Here is a 20,790-nt window from a genome sequence, read left to right as displayed (position 1 = left end):
TCCTAGTCAATTCTATCATGAAGCCAGATCAAATAACATTTCAAGAACTGGCTGCCAAGCACCCAGCCTGCCAGACTACAATAAGCACTTGAGTGTGCTGGACTGAAAACCACCTTTCACTGCTCCCAGAGATCTTTATAAAATAGTTTAAACACTACTAAATTACAGGGTTGGAGAAAGACAAAAAAGCTTTTAAATGTGGCTCCCACACAATTCTTCAACTTGCTGTAAAGCATCTAAAATGTCTGCCTTGTGCTATTTTACTAGGCAATATATCTATTGAAACATGTGAACTGCCTTTAAGAACAAAAATCTGACAAAAATGCAGAGTGGGTTGCATGTCTGGAACTAATTGCCCACAAATCAATGGCTTTACAATGAAATAATGTTGACCTGTCTGTAAGATTTTAAACTCTATTTACTTTAATTTTGAGTTCCTAGAAGAAATTCATTGCTGGCATGTAGAATATTTTAAATTTAGACTCAACATATTAAGGGCCACATTCCTCTTCTCAAGTTTTATATCACAAGTCTTAAAAAAACTGACTAATTTTAAATGAAAAATTCGCCTCCTTGTCAACTGCCATTTTCATTCATATACAATTAAAAAAGAAACCCATATGGTTGAAAGAAAGCCATCCAGTCACACAATACCCCATGCAGTGCAATGCCACATGTACTCAAGAAAGGCTTAAAATGGATTGTAAAACAAAATAGAGCTGGTTTCATCCTCAAGAACAAGAAAATGGTCAAGTAGGTCTCCCTGTCACAATCTAAAAACAGGGTTTGAGCAAACATTATAAAAGAACCTTACACCAAGCACTGTACCAATTAAAATTTAAAAGGCATTCCAATGCACTCCTGCATCTCAGCAAGTGGAATGAAAGTGGATTTTCAATCAAACAAGAAAATTTCATTGTTCACCTCACTTGCATAAAAATGATTTAGAATCAAAACGTTTGCTCTGCTTAGCTAACTTTGTTAGACTGAAAACATGCAAACGCAAAAACCTGTGACCTTAAAGCACTCTGAGCTTGCATCTGGACCAATAAAAGCTATCACATCAACATGATATGTGAGCCAACTTTCCTTGAAAATCTGCATTAGCCAGGAGGGCAAAAATAAATGCATCAAGACAAAAACAGTTTCTCTAGCCAGGTGCTTTCTGTTATATATAGTAAGAGTGGCTGGCTCATCATTATATTTAAGACTAGTAGAGTGACCATCTCAATATTCTCATCAAAATACAAACTTAATTTTGTGCAGCGCCTTTCATGTACTGCAAACTAGAGTTACAGAGTTAAGCAGTAAATACACCAGTTTATCAATCCACTCTAAACTCACATCTATAACATGACCTGCAGCAGATTTGATTTCCTCCAATTGTAGCCCACTTACAGGAGTCAGAAGCAGAGCCCTAGCATCCCAGGACTTCAGAACAGGGTGCAAGGTTCCTGTCCATCTCAGCAGCCCCGCAGGACAGCCCCCTCCCTCCACTTCCTTTGCGCTGCACACTCACCCAGCCAGCCTGGGGCTTTAAGCTCTGTAGTTCCTGGAAGAGCCGGACAAACAACTTGTCTGCAATTCTAGCAGCTGCTACAGACTGACCCCTGTGGACTTTGTGGTTCTTCTCCGTAGCCCTGCAGAGCGGGGGGCTGCTGCTTTGTACGACAACATGCAGGACCATGCAAGGCCCATGGAGAAGAGGAAGGGAAGGCAGGCAGGTAGGAAAAGGGGTGATAAGGAAGGAAAGGAGGAGGGAGGGGGAGAAATACAGTTGGTGAACAAAAGGAGGCCCCCTCTTCTCTATTGTAGAGTAGCTTGGCCAGGCCGTGGAGCAGGCGGAGGAGAGAGCAGCATTGCCCGAATTGGAGACTGCCCGCCCTGGGTGCACAGCCAGACGCCTCCTGGCTTGCTGCAGTTGGCTCCCCTCAGCACATGCACAATGTACTGCTGCTCCACCTCTCGCAAGCTCCGAGTCCTCAGCTGTTCGGCTGCAGACACTTCCACATGCCTCTGTGACCCAGTCTCTTTTCTTTTACCCAGACACCAGGAGGAGGAAAGAGAGACAGAAGCACAGCCTCCCAAAGACAACAGGCGGTGGAGAGAAAAACCCGGAGCGGAGTCCGGGAGCAGCGGCTCAGGCCATGCACAGGCACACGGGGGAGCACGCTCGGGCTGCCTCTCGCTCCAGTACCAATTACACCACGAAACAGACTCAGGCTGTGCCAGGGGCTCGGTGTCGATCCCTTCAGCGCCGTGCGCGCGCGCGCACATTCCAATCTCAGGCAGTGTTGGATGCTTGATACCTAACCCTCCAATGCACAGGCGGAGAAACCGGACTCAACTCCTTGTTCTCTTTAGCGGAGGTGCCTGACCTTCTCCTGGCCACTCCGCACTCTCCTCCTGCCTCTCCCTCACGCACACAGACTCAGCTCTCCATGCTACTCGTGCTGCTCTCCATGCATCTTTGGCCATATAGGCGCGCGCGCACACACCTCCACTCTCCTTCAAGCTGACGCTCTTGCCTCTCCTCCTCCATCCCCCCACTCAGCCCAGCCGGAACCGGAGCTGTGTGATTGATGGCAGCTCTTTAATAGCGTGGTCAGCTAGAAAATGCATCTGCAAGCAAGATATTAAAGAGGCAAAGCATCCCCGGGAGTGATCAGCGGCTCACATGGCTGCAGCCAGGAATATTAATGAAACAAACCTCCTTACATCTACAAATGCAGATCAAAACACAGGGGGGTGGGAAAAATGCAGATAAAAACCAGAGGGGTGGATGGAAGCACACACAGAGCGTTTGTTCCAGTGATGGATAAGAGAGAGACAAGTCTCTCTGGTGTCACATTAGACACATTTCTATACAATGATTTTGTTGTTTATTCAACCAGTAAGCCATTTTGTTAAAATCCTCCCCAACTCTCACCCCCCTTTTTCAAAAGAGGCTAAAGCTACATCTGCTGAGCAAGGCACCTCTCAAATGTGATTTCATTCAAATTAATCTAATAAAAAAATACACACACACTCATACCAGGTGGCTTTAAACAACATGATCCTTAGCTACCAGACTCAAGTATCACCCCTATTCTTGCTTAATGCAGTAATAATAAAGTCTTGCAGCTGCCTGAAATGACCAGTTTCATTTTTGGAGTACAGCTTTTTAGATCTCTAGTGCAGAATAAAGTGTAGGGGCTACCAAAAAAAGTTCTTTATGCAATCCATGAATGGTGGTGATGCACAATATCTTTTCTGTCAAACAAATAAAAGGTTTAGTTCTATAGTAATGATGTTTTATCCATAACTAAATGACAAGCATATACTATGGTACTGCTTTATGAACCTCCCAACTAGCATCCAAAAAAAAAGTCAAACCGAAGTTTGTGATCACTTGTTTCTGTATCAAGTCCACAAGAATGACAAGTATTGCCACACCAGCCTTTTTTTTTCCCTCCCAGATACTGTACATTATGGTCTGATTTGTATGGTCTATATGACTTTATTCACAAGCATTTATATGGCGCTCATCGCTATAGTTAGTGTCCAAGTCATTCTCAATATAAAGGTACACATTTATAATTATAACATCTGTCTGCTAGAAATAGCTGCCTACATCACCAACACAGCTAATGTACAAATAGCTGATCAAGTATAACACCCTTGCCACCCTGACAGGCAGCACTGATCAATACAAATAGAAGGTGGTATGTAGTGCAAGCCTGGCTCTGTTGCAAGATCCACTATACATTAGCTTCTCAACAGGAGCCCATCCTAGGGGAAAACGTGCTGCTTGAAAATAAACTTCTTAACCAAGTAGCTTTGTGATAGCTCCACACCCATCAGAGCTGAAATCAATCCCCAAGTACAAAGCAGCTACACTGCATTTAATTCTTTATTCAATTTTTCTGGTCAATTATGCAGATAAAAACCAGAGGTGTGGATGGAATTATGGCCTAAAACATGGAAAACGATGGAAAATAATGTATTTCTTCAGTGCCCACTTAAGAAAGTGTTTTCTTTCAAATGACATCCAAAAGAGTTTTCTTACAGTAAGCAAACACTACTTCCATTTTCATGAAATATATCCTATTTGGCTGGATTTTCAAAGGCACCTATCTAGTTACCAGAATTTCAATCACTTAGGCACCTCTGAAAATCATTTAAGGCATTTTTTTATTCAGTTTCCATTAAAGATGCCAAACAAAACAAAAATTACATGGTTCACTGAGATTAGCAAGATAGGAAAATTGAGTTATATTCCTGACTTGACCACCGACTTGCTCTTGGATCTCAAGACAAGTCTCAACCTCACTGGGCCTCATTCACCTCCATCTATAAATTGTATCCAATAATTTCCATTTGTACATCAGAAATCTTTGGATGGCAGAAGTTAAGTAAGTTCAAAGGGTACGTCTTCACCACACACTTTTTTCAAAATAAGCTATTCCAGAATAGTTATTCTGAAATAGATTTTTTTGCAACAGCACATCTACACAGCAGGGAAGCCTCAAAATTAGTGCAAGGCAGGCTTCCCTAATATAGATGTACTTTCAATATAGAGCCCCAGGAGGCATAACTTAGTACCTCACCAGGGCCATTCTATTTCGCAATAGCCACAGTGGGCATCTACACACATCTTATTTCAAAACAGCTATTCCTCGTAGAATGAGGTTTACAGATTTCAAAATAAGCCGTCCATTATTTTGAAATTATTTTGAAATAACGGAATGGGTGTGTAGATGCGTGCAGTTATTTTGAAATAACACTAGTTATCTCAAAATACGGTGCAGTGTAGACGTGCCCGAAGTGTTAACAAGACTCAAACTAACTGACCAGTGTTGAGAACACCCCTCTGAGCTAGGGAAACATTATCTCAGCTACAAAGATGAGCAAGAAGAACTGCTTGCAAAAGAGAGCACAGCACTTAGACATTCGTGGCCATTCTATTTAATTTGTGAAAGATTTATCTGAGAATTACACTTACAACTCAAATACTATTTTCTAATAGGTGCTATCTCCTTCATATTTGCCAAACCCACTCTCTGGTGGAAGCCAAATGCTTTTATTCAATCTAGTTCTCCCACTGAGGAGGGACACAATATATTACACCAGATAAGAGACTGCTTTTCAAACTGCACAATATAAAGATTCAAGGAAGGATATCTGTAAATGGGAAACAGGGATTTCTAAAAATATATAAAAAGATCAGCTCACTGTGATCAGTTTTAAAAACATCACACCCATACATTAAACAAAAAAAAAATCACTAGAAAACATGCTATGGCCAATAATCTTGCATTGACCTGGAGAAAGTGAATTAATAGATTTTTTTCAGTGTGTCATTTCTGTAACTCGCACTACAGAATATTTCTCATATGTCATCTTTGGTCCAGTCTGCACAATTTCTCTGTGTTGTGCAAAAAAACGACAACTCCAATCCATGGAAAATCCAGCCCAGATTTCACAGGAGTTTCCATTTATCAAAACAACCCTGTCATGTTGAGTACCATTAACAGATAATGAAAGGAGACAAGGGATGCAGTTACAAGCAAAGCACTCTGCATTCTACAGGCCTAAGCATGCAGCCAAGTGAGCTGACATCTGACTATTATAAGCATTATAATTAAATAGAACACCTAGTTTAAGTAACATTACAGTTGTGACACAACCCAACAAAAGCTAGGAAATCCAAAGATAAGGCTTTGACACCCTGTCATTAACTCCTACTATCCTGTATGTTTGTTGTCTTCTGTGTATCATACACAATCTGCTTCAAATAACTAGAAAGTCAATCTTAACGTCCAATTTCCCACCTTTTGCTGATTTCCATGGACACTAACATTGTATACTGCACCTCTGTGTTTCAGCTTGTGAAAGAACCAGCACTTAACATGGCAGAGTGACATACAGTGTGTTTTTAAAGGGCTATAAAGGTGCTATTTTCTAGACACACTTCATAGAACACAAATAATTCATAACCTCTTGTGAGAGCTTTACAAAATTTGAAAAACATGAAACAGTTATACCCCAAGGCCACAAGATCTATATGACAACTGCTTTCAAAGTTCCTTTTGAGAGATTTAGCTATCATGAGGTATGCATAAATATTTCACCCACATACTAGGAAAACTGCTCCAAAGGTGCTGCTTAAAACCTACCAGCTAAATATATATACTTTGGTAGGTAAAACTAATTATGAGAATTTAATTTGATCCTATAGATCACATAAGAATATCATAATGTTTTAAAGACCAAAAACTAAGAAGTTCCCCATATAACACTTAGAAGCACTCAACACCTACACAGTCCAGCTTTTTACTTTTTAAAAATGAGTTTCCACACATTGTCCAGTTAGTGTCACTACCAAGCAAAGTGTGTTAAGCCCACTTTCAAACAGAACTCTTGATTTTAACGGTCTTCTAAAAGCAGGTTTAATGTGCTTTTGCCTGGCTCATCTAGGCAACAAGCATAACACATTAAAGCCATGTTAAGCTGAACCTATTTTTGAAAATAGATTTAACTAATGTTGCTTTTTTAGGACTTGATCTACATCAGGCTTTCTTGGCAGTGTTTCTCCATTGTTTGCACCACTGCTAGTACTGCTCCTCCCCATTTTTTGACCAAAATTTTCACCTGTACTAACAGTGCATACTCAAAAGCAGAAATAACATTTGGAAACCTATGTTAAAAATAAACCCAATATACAGCTAGCCTAAGACTGAAAAATTACAAAACAAAACTACTCATTAAAACAGTTAGCTGCAACATTTTTTGGCCTCATCCATGGGTGGAAATGGCTTGCCTGCTAGTGTCAGAAATAAACCATAGAAGAGTGGTTCTCAAATTGTGGGTTGGGACCCCAAAGTTGGTCACAAGACTGGCATTAGATGGCTGGGGCCCAGAGCTAGATCCCAAGCCCCATCTGAAGCCCAACCCAAAAGGTTTCAGCCCTGGGCAGCACAGCTCAGCTCAGGTTATAGGCTCTCCGCCTGGGGCTGCAGGCCTTGCGCCCTCTCCCCAGGGCAGCGTGGCTCAGGCAGGCTTCATCCTCCATCCTGGGGACACATAGTAATTTGTTGTCAGAAGAGAGGCATGGTACAATGAAGTTTGAGAACTGCTGCCACTGAAAGTGCACTACAGCTTACAACATCAGCTTGCATTTTGCCATCCGTGTTAAGAAGTCTGGCACGGTTTACTATAAGGAGCAAACTGTTTTCAATCTTGTTTTTGCAGGCTAGAAGCAATGTACATTCTTCACCAGTTGCCAATAATGGATCTTTGTATGAAGACATCTGTGGGTAGAGTCTTGTTAAGAGCTAAGTATTGCTGTCTGTATACTGAGCAAGGTAATTCAACTCAAAGGAGGAGGTGGGAGACAGTGCCTGCCAGCACAGGATACATGGAGCTCCCCCTCATCTCCGGAGCTGCACTAGGTAGGCACCCAAATTCCCTACCCCCTCCAACCCAGACCCCACACCTCAGCCCCCTTCTGAACAGTGCCTCCTGCCTAGACCCCACAGCCCTAGCCCCCCTCCTGCACCCTTCTTCATGGCCTGATGCCAAACCCCCAACCCATTCCTGTGCCCTTCCCTCCCAGACCCTGTTCCTGCACCCTACTACCCCGCCAGGGTTCCCTATAAGTTGTGCTCTTGAGCAGCTACTCAGATGATTTAAATGCCGCCCAGATGATTAGCACACACAGCAGTACATGTTTCTACTGGTGGTGTACATCCACACATACCTCTGTGCACATTTATTCTGCACATGGATGGAAAAAATTAGAGGGAATACTGCCACCTGCCCAGATCACCACCCCAGCATGCTTCTCAGTAGCCTCCCCCTCCCATACTGAACCCCATCCCCTTTTTGGCCCTGCCACAGAGCCTACAAAATCTACTAGCCCCAGACCCCTAGAAGTGTTAATATGGTCCTTGGAGCACCCTCCCCCCCAGGGCAGAGTGTGAGAGGAAGCCCACCACCCTGAGTTGCATGAGTGCCTTTTTCTGCTTATCAGCTGGGAGCTTCATCCATGAGGGTTTTTTCCTCCCGTGTCCCATCTGCATGTGACACTCAATTGATTTTTCAGTGGGTCACTGACCTCTCCACCCAAAACATTTCCCCTCCCCCGTGCTAAAAATTTATCTGAGTCTCATCTCTGGTATAAGATGGAATGGAGTTTTGGCTAGATCTCTAATAGGACTGCTTGTACAGCAGAGGTAGTTAAACCAGCACACTAAAATAGTTACTTTTTAAAACAAATTTAGTGCAGAGCAGCCAATTTTTAGATAAGCCAGTTTTCTTCCACAGAATTCCCAGACAGCATCGGTGTTCATTATAGATTATGAACCTCCACAATTTCTTTTCTTTTTTTTTTTAAGCTCTCTTAATTATGTGAGGGAAAGATCACCTGTTAAGCAGCTCTCTCTCTCGCATTTCTTCAGTTTAAAAATAGTGATTTTTTTTTTTTTTTTTTAAAAACCTTAGCTTTTAAACAAGGAAAAAATAACTCTCTCCTTTGGACTTACACCTTTGAACACCAAGTGACATCCCAGCACAAAAACTGAAACCCTGAAAGTAACTATTAACTCTGACATTTCAGTACTCTGGGAAAGACGACCTTGCCAGACAAGTAGAAATCCCAGAACCTCAAGTGAATCCTAACCTCATTTTCATCCAATTAGACCTTTCTATTCCTGAACATTCCAAGCACTTACCTTGCCATAACTGTCATCTGCTGTTTGAAAATGGAATGTTTCATTTTCAATGACTTATATGAAATGCTCTGAATGTGATTTTACATCATCTCCTATCTCAGAACAGAAAGAGGGAAAACGGGAGGTAAAACACTCTACAATTGCAACAGCGATCATGTATCAGTACTGACCTGTCAGCTAACAGGCAGAGTCTTATATTTGGTTTAAGGACCTGGGAGAAGTATTGAAACAATTACAGATGTACAGGCTGTGTACAAAACTCAGAGGACTGTCTGACAAACATGAATTCCATTTGCATGTCTTTGAAATTACCTACTACATAAATTATTAGAAGTAAATACTATTTTGCCATAGGGAGGAGGAGAAAGTTTTTCCACCAAAGAGCTTATGGATACTGACAAGATGTTTTACATACTAGCAAGTGTTCAGACTTAATTCACAGCAAAAGAATTTTCTGTTAAAGTACATAAGAATGAATTAAACAAAGAATTCCCATAATTATTGTCCAGTCTTTATCAAATACTAATTTTTGGTAACAAGGCGAACCGTCCGTCTGTCCATCTTGTGAGGCTCTTCCTCACGCACACACACAGTTAAGAGTACTCATGCACAATTCTAAGCCCTGGTCTGAATTCAAATACTTTAAAGGCTTAGTGTATGGTAACTAATCCAATTTCTAAGTTATAAAAGTATTGACCAGAACACTATCACTGAAGATGGTAACATTCTACTTCCTGGAATTTATGGTTATAGGAATTTGATGGCTTAAACTTTATAAACGAACTCTGTGGTAACTGCCTTTTTTCAAACACCAGGTCTAAAGAAAAATAGACCATATAAGCAGTTATTTACCACAAGAAAAATAATTAACTAGCAAGCTGAGCAACCAGCTTTCAGGTACACACATCCATGAACCAAAAGCATTGTTACAGTGTACTATAATGACAAGAGACTTCAAGAATTACACATTAACAAAACTGAATTATCATGAGTCATTTTCAAGTCTCATACCTCATCGAAACTAAGAATTAAAATAGCATGAAGCTAGAACATTTATACTATACTGTTCAGTAACGCCTAGGTCACCTAAGATTCTTTAATTCAGGGGAAAGGAACTTTTTTGGGTCAGGGACTACTGACCCACAGAAAAATCAGTCAGGGGCTGCACACAACTGAAAAAAATTCACTGACTTGGTCCCTGCCTGAGAAGGAGACACTCCCCACCTTCTCCTTGCACACCAGAGCCTAGAGGAGCCCACGCCAATAGTATTTGTGCACTACAGCCCCACAGAGAAGGTCTAGCCTAGGTGTTGGGAGTACCAGCATGGGCTCCCCTATGATGGGGGTAGCTCTGAGCCTCAGGGGCTGGATCCAGGCAAGCTGGATGCCAGCCTTAGATGCTCCACCCTCCATTAACTCAACAGCTTCACACAGGTTCAAGACAACACGACATGTCCACAGCACATTTAACTGTTAGCTGCGGCATCAGCCAACAAATTGTAACATACCTTTTTTCTTCTAATGTAGATCAAATCCTAGAGCCAGTTTCACAAACCAAATGCAATGAAGTATATCAACAGTTCAACCCACATAGCATTTCACATTATTGAGGATAAATTATTCTCCGTCATCTGAGCTTTTTCTTATTAAATATGAGTAGCATATTTCTTAAATGTATCCACAAGAAATGTGTACGGCTACTAAGAACCCCATCTTTTTCAGGGACTCAACTATTCTTATTTTATACAGGATTGGAGGCATCTCAATCATCTGCAATACAACTTAGAATAATACTACCACTACTAACTTCTCTACATGGTCAAAAGTCAAGCCATGACCCTCTTAAGTGCAGTGCTCTCTGCATGGTAATATTCTGAGCTATGCAGCTCTGCCGCGATCTAAAGCTTGAAATAAACCCTTCAAGGTGCCTTAAAATCCTAGGAAAAGAGAGCACACTATAAAATACATTTTGCACTTTTCAAAATTCACTCGAGATCAGGTTGGATATATGTTTCAAGACAACTGCTCTTTGAAAGGACTAAACAGTTTGAAAAAGAGCTCTCTCATTCAGTGAAGACTAGTGGGTAAAATGACAAAGAGGGTCATATGGATGAATGAGCTGAGGAACTCAGGGACTTGGCAGGATGCTTAAGATGAGGTCCCTTATGTACTTAGATATCTGCTAAACGTAATAAATTCAGTTGAGGGAATCTGACCAAGCTGCTAGAAAGCAAGTGGTGAGAAAAACAACTTGAAACCCCAGCTGGAACTTCCACAGCAAGAAATCAAAACAAACTAGGCTAGATAGATATTTCAGCAAATATGATCATGTATGCAAATCAGAGAAATTAACTTACACGGCATTTCTCACTTTGGTTTGTTTCCCCTACTACTTAGCAGCAAATACAGAAACTCCAAAGTAAGAAATGGCACACTGTAAATGCAAAAACCTGAAAACAAAAACCTTGAGTTTGTGGTACAGATAAAACAAGATACCAAGACACTGGGTAACTACAGCTTCTCTTGGACAAAAGTACTTTTTATTTTAGAAAATGCCATTTTAAAGTCAAGGAGAAAGTTGGGTTGTACAGACAAAATGTAACAAGTGTAAAAGAATGTTTAATTTAAGTAATATATATTAGCTTTTAATCAAAGAATAAGCAACATTAGAGTCAGCACTAACTTTGCTTTAGCTGAATTTTTGTTTTTAAGTAAAAAGGAAACATTTGGAAGTATGAAATTCTGATTAAAATAGAAGCGCGAACGGAAGGAGTGAGGCTAATGCATTTCTTAACTTTTTTATCAACGTAATTTTAAACAAACAATAAAAGCTACCCTGATCGTTGCTTGAGATTTTAAATATAAAGTAACTTTGCAAATGGAAAATATGATACTCTATCAAACAGCCTGTGGTATGTTTAAACTATTATAAAGTAAAGCTTGCTCATTCTCACAAGCTAAAGGAAACTGACTGCCAAATGCTTCCTTTACAATCTCTCCAGAATAGGGCAGATCCTCTACTAAGAGATTTTCCTGACATACCAAATGTAGCAGATAAACAGATATGCATAAAAACTTGCTGGATTTATTGAAGGCATAGCGAAGATCAGAAATGTGACTAGAGCTCTCAACATTTTTAATACAATCGTTTTACATTGAAGGGTTTTTAAAAAATTCAACAGACGTTTTAAAAGTGACAACAGTCACAGGATGTGACCATTGCTATATTAATCTTTCCCTCAGGAGGGTCAGATAAGCTTAAAAACAGGAAGTCTGTACTATAATGCTGAAAATGTTAACAGTCTGGAACCACATGACTATAGTTCAGTTATGGATTCATTTGTAAAGGGGACTAGCCAGTAAAGAAAGTGCAACACACACGGAAGTTATGATCCTGAGAGACCAAAAGGTAAAAAATCCCCAAAAGGTAAAAAATCCCCAATTTCATATTAGAAAGTGGCTATGCAGGGATGCAACTAATCTACGTTTTATTTTTAAATGGGAAATTGAGGGAAAGGAAAAGCAGGGGAAGCCAAGTGTTTCTCCTGCATCACCACCATCCATTTACAATAGCTCTGTAAAAATCATGGTAATAGGCGGCCACTCTCAACTTCATAGCAACACTTACTATTTGTCAATAATTAATACTTCCCAATTTGATTAATAGATGTCTTGAGACATATACCAATATCAGCAATTGCAACAAAACGTTAGATGTGCATCATCTTACCTCCAGACTGATTCTATGTTAACACTAAACAATTTCAGATTAGCAACCAGAGCTTTTAGCCTATGGTTCCCTTTCCATTTTAAAGACTACTGCAAAAAAATGTAATGTAAAACTGCACTGCTCAGAGAGCAACATGGACCTTAGGTCACAGACTTATTTCATCAGATCTGAGGAACTCAAACATATTTTTATTTATTTCAAAGACATCAGGAAGCATTCTTAGAAGCAAATACCCCAGCCATAAAATTAGAATTTCTTCCACATAGCTAGGTCTTAAGCCATACATAATTCTTAAAAGAAACTACAGGTAAAATATTTTATTTCCTTCACAGACAAATCAATAACCAGGCGTAGTATAGAATAATAAACACAGACCTCTAGAGGTACCAATTAATAACTATGACTGGTAATAAGCAAGTTAAGTAATGGTTAATTGACTAGATGGAATTTCCATCGACTACACGACTAGTCGATAGGCACTTGTACATTTCAAAGGAGGAATGCTGAACTCCATGTGCAGCCTGGGGCCACTGGGAAGTCCCGCTGACACTGGGTGCACGTGGCATGCCAGCTTTGAAATATACAAAAGTCCCCAGCAGGGGCTCGTGTGCATTTCAAAGTAGCAGTGCAACATGGAACCAGGGGTCAGCAGGGACTCCGAGTCCCCTGCTGGCCCCAGACTCCATGCTGCGCTGCCAATTTGAAATGCCACACCGAGCCAGGTTTAGCTGGGGACTCCCCAGCAGAACCTGGGATCAGCTGGGGACTCCCCAGCTAACCGCGCATTCCGTGCAGTACAGTTCCGTGGAAATGCCACACTGGAGCCTGGGATCTGCTGGGGAGTCCCCAGCTGATCCCAGGCTCAGCAGTGCAGTGCTGCCACTTTGAAGTACCCTCTCTTCCTCCTCCCCCCACCCCTTGCTGCCTCTGATGGGAGGGAAGGGGGAGGAAATGGACTAGTCCTTAGCTGGTAATAGAGACTCAAATATTAGGGTAGCCATGGCCAATCTGCAGCTCACAAGCCACATTTGGCTCCCCCCACCCCCCCAAAGTGCGTCTCACAAAGCCTGATGTGGCCAAAAAGCCTTTAACCATGTTTCTTAAAGGGGCATTCTTTTTTTTCAATCGACAACTCTGGGGGGCTTTTTTTTTTTTTTTGCTTGACAACTCCTCCCTCCGGCTCTTTGCACTATATGCACAACTATTTTGGCTCTTTGCCTGTAACCGGTTGGCCACCCCGTATTAGGGTTTGATTTGTTTGTATTGCTTAATGTACAGAAATGCTGATGTAAGAAGGTTAATTTTGTTTGTTATGGGACAAACTAAATGCATCTACATGTATTATATTTTCAGCAGGTTCTTATGCAATAGGTAGCTATAAAAGAGTTAAGAAATACTTACCTGGCCATATTCCTTTAGGGTATTTGGTGAGTGAAAAATAGTGTAACCTTCTTTGAAATTTCCAAGTATAATCACACTAGTCTGGACTAACTGTTTCACTCCATCTCTTGATATAATGCAGTCACCACAAATTGTGTAAATAAATCTAATGTTTTTAGGAAGGATGTGCAATTTTTCCCTAGGTATTTTCCTTTATGGCATGTCAGAATGAGAATTTGGCACCAAAGTCCCTGATTATCCATTTAGCTGTCTCTGGCTGGAAAGGAAACACTATAACTATCAACTATAAGGAAGATGCATTGCATATTAGATGTTTAGTAAGTGTATAATCTCCATCAGATCTGGACAAGTTATTTCCAACAAAGTGCTGTACTTAAAAAAAAAATTAAGAAATGCTTCTCTCTGATTTTTAACTTGCACATGCAGTCTTGTATTTCATAACCTCACTGGAAAAATCCTATGGATCACAGAAATATCTTAAAAACGTCATTGTATGTTCTAATCTAAAGACATCTTCCCTGATGAAAGTAACAGATTACAGATGATGAAATAGTAAAGCACAAACTGATCCACATGTGACTCTCAAAGGCACATTACTAAAGTACAAACATGCACTTAAGAAAATATTTAAAGTGTTCTACATGCAATTAGAAGAAAAGAGACATTCATGGACAAAGGAAACAGACTAGGTATCATGACAATTTGCACTCACTGCTAACACATGTTCCTGGCATAGAAAGAAATCACAATATTTCAGAGCTGCTACACTGGCAGAAATAAATGAGGTACACTGTCTTAATCAACAAGGTGGCTTACACTAGGAACCAGCATCTGACAGCATTTATGAGTTAGCTCTTCCTAAAATATAGCCAAGTTTTAATACGCCACCTACTGCTCAACTCTTAAATGCCATTTTAAAACTACAATAGAACAGTGGTTCTCAATCTTTCCAGATTATTATACACTTTTCAGGAATCTGATTTGTCTTGCATACCCCAAGTTTTGCCTCATTTGAAAACTACTTGCTTACAAAAATATTAGATAAAAAAAGCGTTAGCATGCTATTATTGAACAATTACTTGTTTATATTTTACTATGCTAGCAGGCTGTGCCAATCCCCTTCTCTCTGGCCTCTTTCACAGCTAGAGAGCGTGAAAGCATGGTGACATCATTGTTGCACAAAAGTAAAAACTTTATATAGAGAAAATTATAAATCAATAGGAATATAATTTCACTCACATTTCAGCTTACAGTATATAAAGCAGTATCAACTGAATAAGTAGTTGTATGAACATTTAGTTTGTACTCATTTCACTAATGCTTTTTATGTAGCCGGTTCTAAAATTAGGTAAATATCTAAAGGAGTTGATGTACTTCCTGGAAAACCACCATAGAAACCGTGCAAATTCAGGAGAGCCATAAAACCAGAAGCTATGCAGAACCCTGAATTAGTGGTTTGACATGACTTTTTACTTTAGCATTTCAACCAAAAAATGGTACCTAAACACTCAAAATTAGTTTTTTTTTAAACCCATCTGTAAGCAAGAACACAAGATTCTCTTCCTACCAATAACAGCAGTTGAAAGGTTTCATTCAAATGCACACGTTACTCAGAACGTGGACCTAGAAGGAATAAAACCAGAACAAATGTATCTGCCAGTGAGAGAGAAGGAATGCTTTCAAGCAATTATGAATAAAACTTCATGGCATTCATTAGGTTGTGTAAAAGTTGTATTTTTTCTGTAGCATCTAAACAATGCCTAATCCTTGATTAGGGTATTGACATAGAAATGTTTGAATTTTAATGCTGGTGTTTTGTCAATAAAAAGTATTCGTGTACATTTCACAAGTTCATTAATAATCCATTAAGACAACCTAAATTAAATCTTGGCAAGCAACTTCATCATGAAACAAAATCTGCTTTTTTTGGTTTGTAAGAACTGAATGTGCCAAGTGTGACACATTAAGATGTGAAAACACATTTTAAAGGTTACACTCTGAAACTATTTCAACATCTCTAATAAAGGTATCATTAAGCTGTTGCAGAACAAACACTACAGTACTTATTTCATTTTTAACTTGCAGTTTGTCAAGTTTCAGAAGGGTAATTTTAGACAGACCAGAGTGTTACTATAGTAAACCTCAATAATATAAACATCTATATGCATGCAATTCCACACACGCTGACAGTGAGGACAATTCCCATTTTTTCCAGCATAAGTATTATGTGAATGATTTGAAATAAGTGCCAACATGCACCTTGCATTGTTTAGTTTCCTTGGGAATGCTAACGTGTGTACTGCAAATACTGATTGAAGAGTCAATTAACTAGAGGGGGAATGCTTGCAGCAAAAAATTAAACTAAAAATAATCCATTTACCGGCAAAGGCAACACTTAAAAGCTAGCTAAACTATAATCAAAGTCTATTTTCCAGCTTTGATAGTAAACACAATTGTTAAGAGTGGTTAAAACTCAAGACCGTTAAGCATGCAATTTCAAGAAAGGAACATCTGCTTTACCAACCATATCCTTCTAATTTCCTTCTCACTCATACTGAAGTTGCAGCACATGCATTCTGGACTATAGTCCTACCTTGATTTACAAGATTACCAGCATGAAAAAAAATGGAAGACTCTTCTAGCCCCTAAATGAAAAAGGAAAATATTATTTTCCAAGTGGGTAGACAGCTAATCACAAATAGAAATGACACCCTGCTTTTCTTGCCCTTATTCCCTTTTACCTCAGATTAACTCATTACTACATTTGCTATTTGCACAATGCAAAACAGAAATGGTAGAGCTGCAGCAATCACAGAAAACAAGAACGGTTTTAAAATTTAATGAAAAAAGTTAAATTATGCATGTTACAAGCCAGTGATCTTGGTCCACACCAGGTCACAAATGGAGGGAATGACTCAGTTCCTGTGTTAACATAGCCAAACTGTTCTTTTCAATAGCAAGTATTTCTTTAAATTTGATTTGCCCTCAGTTTAGAAAAGCAGCAGGCCCTTATCTGACATTCGTTACTTTGGCTGATAATTTTAAAACCCTCAAAATTCCAATTTCCAGCTCGGGAGAAAGCAGAACCCAACAAGACTAAAGGAGCTGCAAACCATTAACCTCCTCATGAATGGGTCACTAACAGCACCAGTTCTGTGGGATACCAAGCACTCTAAGCTCTGACTGACATGAAGAGATGTTGAGTCGAGCAGTAACAGGGCTCCAAACAGAAGGTAGGGAAAACAAGAATCCTTCTCACATTTTCTTCCATAATAATGCTTTGTACCTTCCCCCCTTCCCACACTTTCCGCATTACAGAAAATACAACAGAGCCCCAGAACTGCTAAATCGTATTTAAGAATGCTGGCTCTCAAGGACCATTGTGATCAATCATTAATTGAATAATTTTATTCACGTATAGTTTCCAGGTATCTGTTAAAGAGCCTTGGGGCCTTAGGTCTGTCAGAAGTAAAGCTAATATTACATTCTAATCCCAGCTGATGTACTTAGCAAAGCTCAGGATGTAAAAGGATCCAGGTCTTAGTTCATAAGATTTGCACATAAAAAAGGCAAATTATTACTTTTTCCTGCCACACTTGAGTTTGAATCAGTTGTAGACTGAATGACTGTCACTTTACACTGTGATACCGTCTCCTCCTTCAGTTTAGGCAGAAGCTTCAGAAATCCTCATGAAACCCACGTCTTACATTTCACTATGTGGATCCATGAAGTCACAAGTTAGTGAAACTGAGGGAGGGGCAGGGGACAAGGCAGATTTTGTAGACTTGTTTACCTGACTCATTACTAAGTGTTGCTATATTCATGAAGAGGAACTTGTTGATTTTTTTAAAACAGATCTGGCTTTACTGCACTCACACTAGAAATAACCATCACCTTCAACTTTTTGGCTGTTTTTTAATTTATTACATATTAATAAAGTAGAATCCCTATCGTGCACACACAATATATATTTATAATCTAGGGGTTTTTAATGGAAACAGCAAGATCATCAAATACTGCAGACTCCAGCAGTTCTGTGACCTTTAAGAGTCTTCCATCCAGAGTCACAGCTTACAGAAAAATCTCTCCTGAACTCAGCCAATTCCTTAACTTTTTAAACTGTTTAATTACCACTGAACTCTCCACTTGGGGTTCACAAGCTGCTGGTAGCTAATTTCAATTTGGAAAAGAAAGGCAGCTGCAACCTTATGTTTGCCATTTTACAACTGTTGCAATCTATCCCTCTCTCCTTTCCACTTAGGCCAGGTCTACACTAAAGGGAAAGGTCAAATCAAGATAGCATCTCCAGCTATGTTAATTACCTAACTGGAGTCAACTTACCTTGGTTCTAGTTTCCCCACTGTCCCCACAGTGGGAAGCCAACAGAAGCAAACACTCCCATCAGTTTTCCTTCCTCTTCACAGCAGCAGGAGTACAGGCTGCTGATGGAGACACCCTCAGAGTTCTAGGTAGTGTGTCTTAATTAGACCCACTAAATCAAACTCTGGAAGATCAATCACAGCAGTGTTAATCTTCTGCTTAGTGAAGACATGGCCTTAGTCTATTAATCTAAATTTTTTAGCACTAGAGACCAGAAGAGACACCTTGTATATTGATGTGCCTTATGTTTTGTCCAATTATCCCTCTATTGAGTCCAATACTTTGTTTGGATAAAACATATCTTCTAGAAATGCATCCAGTCTTGACAGAGAAAGCAAGAGATGAAGAATCCACCACTTCCCTCAGCAGTTTGTTCCAGTGGTTAAATCACCTTGTTAAAAATGCATACCCTATTTGAAGCAAAATGCAGGACAATGTAGCACTTTAAAGACTAACAAGATGGTTTATTAGATGATGAGCTTTCGTGGGCCAGACCCACTTCCTCAGATCAAATAGTGGAAGAAAATAGTCAACCATATATACCAAAGGATACAATTTAAAAAATGAACACATATGAAAAGGACAAATCACATTTCAGAACAGGAGGGGGATGGGGGGGCAGGAAGGAAGGTAAGTGTCTGTGAATTGACGGTATTAGAGGTGGGGAGAGTGGGATGTTTGTGAGTTAATGGTATTAGAGGTGATAATTGGGAAAGCTATCTTGATAATGTGTAAGATAGTTCAAGTGTTTGTTCAATCCTCTTTGGAGAGTGTCGAATTTTAACATGAATGACAGTTCAGAGGATTCCCTTTCAAGTGCAGATGTAAAAGGTCTTTGTAGCAGAATGCAGGTGGTTAAGTTTGACTTTGTTTGACTTGGGCTTCCAGCCATTTGTTTTGTTATGCCTTTTTTCATTAAGGGCTTGTACACTGGCAAGTTTTGTTGCCAAAATATCTTTTTTGGCAACAAAACCAGGACAGCATTCACATTGCAATGCAACAGAAGTTGTGAAAAGCACCCAGTTGTGGCAACAAAATACTTTCACCTCTGTAAAGGACTTGTGTGTCTCCCTTTCCTTTTACTACTGACAATCATAAAGTATATACTACAGTAGGTTTTTTGTCAAGTTTATTGAATTCCAGCATCTCTCTCTCAAGGTCTTATTAGCCACTCTGGCCAGCGCTTTGAACTCTGCTGTGCTGCAGCCATGTAAACAGGAAAACGAGTGAGTGAGTGAGTCCCCCACTTTGCAAACCCCAGAAACTTGAAAATCCATTTCTTCCTGTCTGGCACATTATATAGTGGTGCTCATGGCATCTTCTCAGGGAAACAGGATGGCTGTCACTCAAGATGCTCTCCTCCTTGAAGCACACTAGAGCTTTTGGATCTTATCTGTGTGTGAGTTGAAGAATTGGTGTGATCACAATGGCAAGTGAACTGTAGAAACTGGGACACATACAGTCACATTTCTCAAGTCATGTGTTTGAAGAGGTATGACTGACACACCCTACAATACAGAACCAAGATAAAGGAAATCAGCAGGCATACCAGAAGGCAAATGAGGCAAACAGGTGGTTTGGTGCTGCACCCAAAACATGCCATTTTTATAAAGAACTGGATGGAACCCTAGGTGGGAACTTCACGTCCACACCCAAGGAGAATGTGGATACTTCCCATAGCACAGTCAGAAACAGGAGTTAACCTGAAGGCAGAAGTTATTGATGAAGAGGTGGAAGCAGGTGAAAACGGGGAGGCCTTCAATCCGGTGACTGTCTGTGAGCCAGGCAGCAAGGAACTGTTCAAGTCTCAAGGTTTATGAGGACTCAGCAACTGGATGTGGTGCATGAAGCAACAGAGGAGATGCACGGTCACAAAACAAGGGAAGAGTTGCAGGTAAGTTGCTGTATGGTGAGGGCAGGTAGGGGATTGCTGGATATTGCAGCAGGGTGAGGGTGGGGTGAATGACACTGTCAGAAGTTGCTCTTGCAATTGAGAGGACGGGTAGCGCGAGGCGGCCAGAGCCTATACTACTGTGAGCTGGGTAAGCCCTGCGTGGGTCTGCAGTATGTGTAACAGAGCACAGATGTACAGCAATATCAATAGAATCTTGCTATGAGACGATGTCAAAGTTTTCCTGGGGTACTTATTGATTTTTTTCATGGAGATTCCGTGGCAGGGCTGCCATTTCTCCACTGCCATGGTACGACACTCTCCCAAACCACTGCTCAAACTGTTGCTGCAACCAAGGGGGCAAAGTTCCTTTGGCTGCGTAAGGAACAGAACCTTCCCCCCCCCCAATCCCGCTCACATCCAGAAGCAACCCTCTATGGTGGCACATGCAAAATTCTTTATCCAGAAACCCTCCATCTATCCCCACACACTCATTTCCACAATCAGATGGTTTTTTCCCCACCACACTCCACTCCCCATCAAAGCAGCTTTGTCTCTGACAGCTAGACATTAACACTATTGCAAGGTTTGCCAATAACATCTGCCTTCCCTCACCACCAAACATCCACCCTCTTGTGTATGACCATGATTCAAAGATATCAATGAAGACAAAT

General features: G+C 40.4%; 1 protein-coding gene across 3 annotated transcripts in view; it reads right to left on the bottom strand.

The window, feature by feature from the left end:
* The window catches only part of RERE (arginine-glutamic acid dipeptide repeats), a 468,752-nt gene that overhangs the window by 370,354 nt on the left and 77,608 nt on the right, over positions 1–20,790 (bottom strand). Inside the window, exon 1 of one of the 3 annotated variants that reach the window (XM_075906795.1) lies at positions 1,520–1,659. The exons of the other annotated variants lie outside the window; for them this stretch is intronic. The gene's annotated coding sequence lies outside the window, so the exon portion shown is untranslated. Of the gene's footprint in view, positions 1–1,519; positions 1,660–20,790 lie in introns of those variants that run through there. 3 annotated transcript variants of the gene reach the window in all.

Source organism: Pelodiscus sinensis, chromosome 23 (assembly GCF_049634645.1).
Source record: "Pelodiscus sinensis isolate JC-2024 chromosome 23, ASM4963464v1, whole genome shotgun sequence".
Taxonomy (NCBI): Eukaryota; Metazoa; Chordata; order Testudines; family Trionychidae; genus Pelodiscus; species Pelodiscus sinensis.
This window is presented reverse-complemented; position numbering and strand designations above follow the sequence as displayed.